Here is an 8,575-nt window from a genome sequence, read left to right on the forward strand (position 1 = left end):
AAAGATCTTTTTTTTTGTTACCCTATAAGGGTTTTCTTCTGCCTTTTAATTCCCCCATCCCCGCAGGTGTTTATTGTAATAGTGTAGGTTTTAATTCCTGCCTTTAATTTCTGCAATTTTGAACTGCGTGGTTAGTAATCTTAGGGAGTGCAAGCCTTTAACAGAATTAGAATAACTATAATTATAAGATAAATATTATCTGAATACAATCACGTGATTGGTGCACACACTCACCTTTAGGGTAACCTCTTCTGTTGCCTTGTTGCCTGTTGCCTCTAATTGTACTAAATAGTCAAAGTCCCTCGATTCCGAGGATACCTAAGCAAAACAAATGTTACTCTCAGTTCATCATCATAAGATCATAGTCCCTTCGAAGTTGCCTTAACAAATGATCTAGTCCCTCGAAGCTGCCTCGGTAAAAATGTGATGATTGTCCCAATTGCTAAGGTATCCTCGCATGATGCCTAAAAAGATAAAATGACTATTATATCCTTCTCTTAGACTACCTACCCTCTATATGGTAGGGACAGTCTTATGGTGAACGATAACCTTCGATGACCCTTTAACATTCAATTGAAAGACTTCCTGCCCTCTTATGGTATGGGTAGATCCTTTCGCCCGAAAAGCTAAAAGAACGATTTTTCAAACTTAGGGTAGTTGCTGCTAATTGCTTGCTCAAAATTCAAAGAAATTTGGCCTACGGCCACGCTAAAATTGTCCACAGCTCAGAAACTGTGGCCACATATATGTTTGGCCATGGTTATCAAAGCGTAGACATATGTTTTGAAACATTGAATCCGAAGTGTGAAACTGTGGCCTTTTCTTTATTTGCCACGGTTAACAAACTGTAGATATTTTAAGCCACAAATAAAAACCGCGGCATTATAATTTTCACTCAAACTGTAACACAAGCCCAAAAAAATATATCCCGCCAGAATTTCCCCCTTTTTTTTTAGTTTCCCTCTTATTAAATATTTTCTTTTCTATTTTTTTTTTAGATTAAAAAAAGAAAAAAATTAAAAATGTAAATAATAAGGCTAACCTAATTTTTTTCTCTAAACCCTAAAACCTACTTCTCACACAACTCTCTCACTTACCATTCATCCACTCAGCCGCTTCAAAAAAATGAAAACCATCTCTCGATTTCTCCCTCTCCCTCTCTCGATTTCTCCCTCTCCCTCTCTCAGTTTCCAAATCCTTTATACATCAGAACAAACTAGGGTTTTCATTTCTAACCCTGAAACGGCGATTCAGTGAGCGAGAGAGAGTAACAAAGATCCAAAATGGTGAAGTTCCTCAAGCCAAACAAAGCCGTCATCGTCCTCCAAGGATGCTACGCAGGGGAGAAGGCAGTCATCGTGAAGAACTTTGACGATGGAACTCGCGAACGTGCTTACGGTCATGCTAGCAGGGATCAAGAAGTACCCAAGAAAGGTTATTAAGAAGGATTCGACCAAGAAAACCGCTAAGAAATCGCGCGTGAAGGCCTTTGTGAAGCTTGTTAACTATCAGCATTTGATGCCTACTAGGTATACTTTGGATGTGGATTTGAAGGAGGTGGTTACCAATGATGCGCTTGTGAGTAAGGATAAGAAGGTTACTGCTTTGAAGGAGGCGAAGAAGAGGTTTGAGGAGAGGTTTAAGACTGGGAAGAACATGTGGTTCTTTACCAAGCTCAGGTTTTGAGTTAGCTTTGTTGTGGGTTGTTTTGATTTTTCTAATTAATCTTTGTTTTAGTGTTTTTGAATCTGTGAACTCATTTTGGATGGTTGTTATTTCATAATTTTATAAATGTACTACATTGAGGATTTATATTTGTTTTTGTATGGCTAAGTTAATTTTTATGCCCTTTATATATCCATTTGGCTATATTTATTTGGTTTGGGTATCTAAGTTAACTATTTATTTATACATGTGTTTAGGGTTTGTGGAATTGATTTGAGCAAATTGTTTTGGATGCCGAGCTAAGGTTTATTGAATTGATTTGTGCAAATTGTTTTGGATGCCGAGCTATGGCTACTACAGGTACTTAGAAGAGAAACTCTGATAACATTTTCTGATGTATATAAGGGTCTCTGAGATGAATTGATATTTTATTGTAGAGAACAAGAAATCATAAGATGTGTTTCTTTTGCAGTGTTGGTTCTTGCATTCAATTAAAATGGTGCCCCGACTAGTAGATCAATTGGTGCTCCTGTTGTTATTCTCTCTTTGGCAATGCAAGGAGTTTTTCGAGGAATTAAGGACACAACAACTCCTTTATATGTCATAGGTATATATATATATATATCATTATTTATCATACGAAAAAAATCTTAATTAAGTGCGTATCACACGAGTTCTTATTATATAACTCTAACTATCTCCTGTTGAATTTAGATACATGACATCAATAATCGAGACATGGGAGATTTCAAGTTTGACTCATAAGCTAGAAAGCTTGTATGGCCACCTTCAAAAGCTGCTAACAATTTTCCGTCAACATTTAGGTAATGAAGTCGGTCTAACTACTTGTTTTAGAAACTCTGCACGCGTATTAATGACGAAGAAGCACTGTTTTGCTTTTATTTAGATAAAATTTCTTTAATCTACATGCTTTGGAACATTGTTATAATGCAGATGACAACAAACAAAAAGAAGTATATGAAACACTTCCGTGCCTTTTTGAGACATTACACCAAGATAACATTAAGGTTCTCAAAGCTTTGATTTACTGCAAGGGTGATCCATTGCCACTGTTTGATGGTTCTACCAAACAAAGGGTTAGCATAGATTATGCTATTACTTCATTTAACACCTAGTAAATATGTATTTGAATCAACCAATCTATAATTCATAATCATTTTTCTGTTCAACTCAAGGTATTTTATCTGTTTCAGGCAGTGAGGTATTGAGGAAGAAAATTGTGCTGCTTTACATAATAGACCTACACCATATATCTGACCAATTATTTGAACCGTACTTTTTGCTTCGTTCAATCGCAAATCCGCAATTCTGCAAATAACTTTTTTACTGCTTTGAAATCTACAGTTCTGTAATGGACAGTTTTACTGCTCAATTCTGCTACTCAACAATCCACAATCCATTAATGTCAAGGTAATATTGTGATTTAATTATGGTTTAGGGTACTTTGAATGAATGTTTCTTAGTTCTTTGCTTGCTTACTGGTTCACAGGTTCTAGTTGAATATTGTCTGATCAGATTAGTCTCTTTGAGTGAAAGTAAGCAAAATAGCGTTGGTTGTTGCGGTTTGGAATCTAGGTAACATATTGTTTACTTATGATATCGTAGTGTTGAGTTTATCAAAGGTGGAAATACCGTCTTCTGATTATGAGGCTTCAAACAGTTTTTGCTTCTTTCATGCAGGAGCTATCTTATAGTCTGCATCTAGAAACATGTTAATGAATGTTGTTTGGTCTGCGGAAGTTGTGCTGCAACTTGGGTGTGTGACTCTTATCTTTTTCTCTTCATTCATTCCCTGACCTTTTGTATGTGATTTGTATATTTTTCAACCGGTCTGCTCTAAGATATTGAGAGTTTACAGTGCTGTCATGGTTTTAGATATATGGCAGTAGGCAAAAGTAGGACAGAGATAACTCATTTTAACATTGTGTGCTTTGTGTTTTGTTTCATTATTGTAGTATAAGTGTGATTTGTACTCTTAAAGCATCTTAGTTAGCTAACTTCACCTTCTAGGAAACATGCATACATGCATATTAAATTATACTAAAAATATGGATATATTTGGATCATTACCAATTCTTATAGTCCTGTTGTAAACAATATGGTTGTTCATCTGTCATAGATTTGGAATGTCAGCCACCTAAATTGCTTTAGTTTAGAGATTTAGAAGTTGTGATATTATAGTGTTACAAATGTTATTATAGTAATTCTATTTTTCTTTTATAGAAGATGTTAGAATTGATAAACATCCTTTTAATTGTATATTTGGCCGCATATTAAAATTGATAAGCATTCTGATAATTCATTTATAGAGTTGTCAATTTGTTCTCTTATTCATCTCAAAGTTAATATTTTCTTCTTACTAAGTTATCTTCATCTAGTTTCTTAGGCTTTGACCAAAAAGTGTATTTGATCATAGTACAGATTCCATCACAAACACATGCCTGACTTGAATGTTAGAATTATTAATATAATACTTATGGTATTTAAGTGTGACATTGCTGTTTGTGGTTCTTTTGAATTTGGTACTTGTGTAAGTATTTACTTCACCACTTCTATCTTACTATAAACCTCATCATTGCTGCAGCTTTCACAAGACATTCAGTGGCACTTCATTGTCCATTTACAAATGTACAACAGATTCAATCTATCAAAACAATGTAATTGCTTAGATTTATGAAGTTCGGTCTTAAATTTAGATTTTTTTATCAGCTCTTGCTGCATCCTGAGCTTATATATGTAAGCAACATACATGTAAAATAGAATTTACCATTGATGAATAGTTTAGGAAAAATGCTATTTACTTATTCTTTAATTTTAATTTTATATCAGCTCTATTGACGTTAATGTTAATTTGCTTGTAATTAATTAGATTCTAATCATCAATATTATTGTTAATTTTATATGTATATTCTTTAAATTCTTTAAATTAATTAGATTCTTTAAATATTATTGTTAATTTGCTTGTTAATTATATATATATATATATATATATATATATATATATATATATATATATATATATATATATATATATATATATAGGGGACGACTCAAGTGAGAACACTTGGTTATTATGAGAAATGAGAACAATGAATCACGACCGTTAGATTTGATTTTAATGGACTGGATTGGTTTCTCTTTCCATGATCCTTAATATTTATTTTAAATCAACACAGAAAGAGAAACCAATCCAGTCCATTAAAATCAAATCTAATGGTCGTGATTCATTGTTCTCATTTCTTATAATAACCAAGTGTTCTCACTTGAGTCGTCCCCTATATATATATATATATATATATATATATATATATATATATATATATATAGAGGGGGGGATCAAATTACACCCGAAGAGTTACACCACGAGTTACACTCGTTCAATAACCACATTTCGAATTAATATTTTTTAAATTCAACCGTTCGATTGAAACATAATATCATATAGATCATACCTATAAAATTTGAGCTTAATCTGTAATGATTTACTATATCATCAAGATATCCAAAGATTAACGTTAAAATGAGCTTTCATATAACGTTAATTTTGATGCAATTCAATGACATAGTAAATCATTATAGATTAAGCTCAAACTTTATAGGTATGATCTATATGATATTATCTTTCAATCCAACGGTTAAATTTAAAAAATATTAATTTGAGATGTAGTTATTGAACGAGTGTAACTCGTGGTGTAACTCTTCGGGTGTAATTTGATCCCTCCTCATATATATATATATATATATATATATATATATATATATATATATATATATATATATATATATATGACATTTATGTAATGATACAGAAATAAACCGTGGCAAGATAAATGGTTTAGAATGCATAACATATAATCACGGTTTTAAATTTGTGGTCATAACCAAACCGTGGCTATATTTTGAACCAAAATTGTATGTTAAACGTTAAATTGAAACCGTGGCTTTACCATATAGCCACAGTTTTGTAGTCATGGTAAATATAAACCGCGGCCTTAATCAAGCTACCTAAACCGTGGCCTAAAAAAGCCACGGTTGTAAAAAAGGCGTGGTCTATACCAAAAACCCGTGGACTTTACTTTAGGCCACGGCCGCATACTCCACAGTTGAATTTCCGTGGCCAAACTGTGGCCTCAGCGTTACGCCACGGTTATTTTGCATATAGCCTCGGTTTTCTGGGCGTGGCAGGAGACCTTTTTTTCTGTAGTGAAAACTCTTTTCCCACTCTTTTCAAAATCAAATTCAAAAAGGCTACGCTTATTTACAAGCTAAAGTCCTTATTCAAAATCTCTTCAAACTTTTCAAACAAACAAAGTGAGCTAAGCAATTAAGAGCCCATGGATAACCATGGATACAAAGGGTGCCTTACACCTTCCCTTTGTATAACTTACCCCCCGAACTCAAATTTCTTTAAAAGGTTTTTTTCTGTCCTTTTAGCCTTTCATTAATTTGGATAAAATAAAAGTCGGTGGCGACTCTTGCTATCCGCAACATTTCAAATAAAGTCAGTTCACCGTATTACAGAACTGGCGACTCTGCTGGGGATTCTTTCGAATAAAAGAGGGGTTACCTTAGAGCTATGATCACTTTAAATTTGTTTGACTTGTTTGCTTTATCTTTAAAGGCTGTTTTGGGTATTCTGTTGTGTGAAAGATCCTACACCCGGATCTAGTGTACCTTAGGTATGTGGCATGAGACCAGGGAGGCTGTACGACATGTATCGTTATGGTTGAACTGGTGGCCACCGTTAGTGCGACGCTTTGGTTTGTCCTGATGGCCCTTGAATATGATCGAGGAGATATTTGGCTACCGCGTGGTGTCACAAGCACTAATTCTCCTTTAGAACCTTAGTTGAACTTGACTTTGGCCTATAGGAAGTAGCGAGATAGTTGGCTTTGGATTCCTGACTGAAGCCGGTTGATACTCGATGCTACACTCATTGAGATTGGACTCTAGGGATGCTTTTGGCTGGCCGATCGAGTGTCATGTTGAGACAATGCCCACGAGAAAGATCAGGGATATGAGCACCATAGAACCCGGTTACTATTCTAGGACAGGTTGAACCAACTTAACTTCAGTGGGGAGGGTACTTACCTACGAACTTCAAGCAAGCCTCTAAACCTAAGGACACTTGTGTGACTTGTATGTGCTTACTACTAACCCTTTGGTTTTCTTGCAGGTTTTTCTTGTGGGACTCACTCGTCCTTACTATCTTACGCTTTGCCTGATGCATTGCATAACATCATGCCGTCATGACATCATACGCATAACATGATTTAACTAATCCTTTCAAGGATCTTAGGGATTTAGGACGCACAATTTCAGGTACTCTTATCAAGGACTGAATTCCTAATCAAGGGGCAAGAGGATTTATTTTCCTCTAGCCACATACCTTCCAATTCAAAGGCTCAGCACCTATCAAGGGGCAAGAGGATTTATTTTCCTCTAGCCATATACATTCAAATTCAGAGGTATCCCGAATCAGAGGCGATGACCCACTCGATATGGTGAGCTTGATTCCCAGGGAAGAACATCCAAGAATCAGAGTTCTTCAAACAAAGATGCGACCAATCATTTTCCAATGTTGCTAACTAAATTTCCTAAAGATCCTTGAAAATGTTGCATCTGCATTCATAACATCGCATCACAGGTTTCCACCACAGGTTTCTCACCTCCTCGTTGTTTATTTCAGCATCATGAATCTCGAGCAATCAGTCAAAGACCTTCAAGCTCAGAATGCCCAGTTTCAAGATCTGATCCTGAACTTGTCCAAGGGGCAAGATGAACTGAAAGCACTCCTTACCAAGAATAAGAAGAATAAAGGCAAGAAGATTCTAAAGAAAAAACTTAGACCGATCTTGCAACTCAGGGATGCTGAAACCTCTAAAGACAGTGATGAGGATGAGCAAGATGATGATGCTAGTATCAAAACCGATGCAAAAAGTAACCATGATTTTGCCAAGCCCTCTGAAGAAGAAGAGGACTATCACCATGAGGATGAACATCCTGATGACAAATACAAGCTGCTGGAGGAACGTATGAAAGCCATGGAAATTCAGAAGGTACCTGGACTGGATCTTGAAGATCTAGGACTCATCTCTAGAGTTGTTATACCTCCGAAATTAAAAATTCCAATTTTTGCAAAATACGATGGAGTCTCTTGTCCTAAGCTGCACTTGAGGTCTTATGTAAGGAAGATTCAGCCTCACACTGCTGATAAGAAGCTCTGGATCCATTTCTTTCAAGAAAGCTTATCTGGAACTCAACTCGAATGGTACTATCAACTGGAGGGTACTAGCATCCGTACTTGGGAAGATTTGGTTGTTGCTTTCTACAAGCAATACCAATATAATTCCGATCTCGCACCAACTCGCATGCAACTACAAAGCATGTCTATGGGACCGAAGGAAATTTTCAAGGAGTATGCGCAAAAGTGGAGAGATCTAGCTGGGAGAGTCAAACCTTCCTTGACTGACAGAGAGTTGGTAGATATGTTTATGAATACACTGACTGGCCCTTTCTATAGTCATTTGCTAGGAAGTTCGTCATCTGGATTCACTGACCTCATACTAACTGGAGAACGTGTTGAAAGTGGTATTCGAAGCGGAAAAATTCAGGTGGCTACTTCTTCTGGTACTATTAAAAAGGCGTACAATGGGAAGAATGAATCCAACACTGTCGGGGCAGTCCTGGTCCCTAGTCAGGCTCCAACACCACAACAACAACAGAAAGATCAATGTAAACAACAAGGTGGCCAACGTACTTGGAAATCAAAACCCAAGAGATCATTTACCCCACTACACATGCCATTGGCTCAAGCTTTGCAACACTTGCTCGATCGAAGTCTGATAACTCTACTGCCTCCATACTCAGCTCCTGCTAATCCCGTCCC

General features: G+C 36.0%; 1 long non-coding RNA gene and 1 pseudogene across 3 annotated transcripts; both read left to right on the forward strand.

Moving 5' to 3' along the window:
- Positions 1–1,074: 1,074 nt before the first annotated feature.
- On the forward strand, positions 1,075–2,525 carry LOC131648302 (large ribosomal subunit protein eL27-like; annotated as a pseudogene).
- Positions 2,526–2,658: 133 nt separating this feature from the next.
- On the forward strand, positions 2,659–4,407 carry LOC131648303 (uncharacterized). Of its 3 annotated transcripts, XR_009298094.1 has the most exons (5): positions 2,659–2,762; positions 2,880–3,096; positions 3,176–3,261; positions 3,367–3,442; positions 4,271–4,406. It is a non-coding gene; the product is annotated as an uncharacterized LOC131648303 (long non-coding RNA). The 3 variants fall into 3 exon arrangements; XR_009298095.1 differs by having other exon boundaries at positions 2,673–3,096; positions 3,347–3,442; positions 4,271–4,407; XR_009298093.1 differs by having other exon boundaries at positions 2,673–3,096; positions 4,271–4,407.
- The last annotated feature ends 4,168 nt before the right edge of the window (positions 4,408–8,575 follow it).

Source organism: Vicia villosa, linkage group LG2, assembly GCF_029867415.1.
Source record: "Vicia villosa cultivar HV-30 ecotype Madison, WI linkage group LG2, Vvil1.0, whole genome shotgun sequence".
Taxonomy (NCBI): domain Eukaryota; kingdom Viridiplantae; phylum Streptophyta; class Magnoliopsida; order Fabales; family Fabaceae; genus Vicia; species Vicia villosa.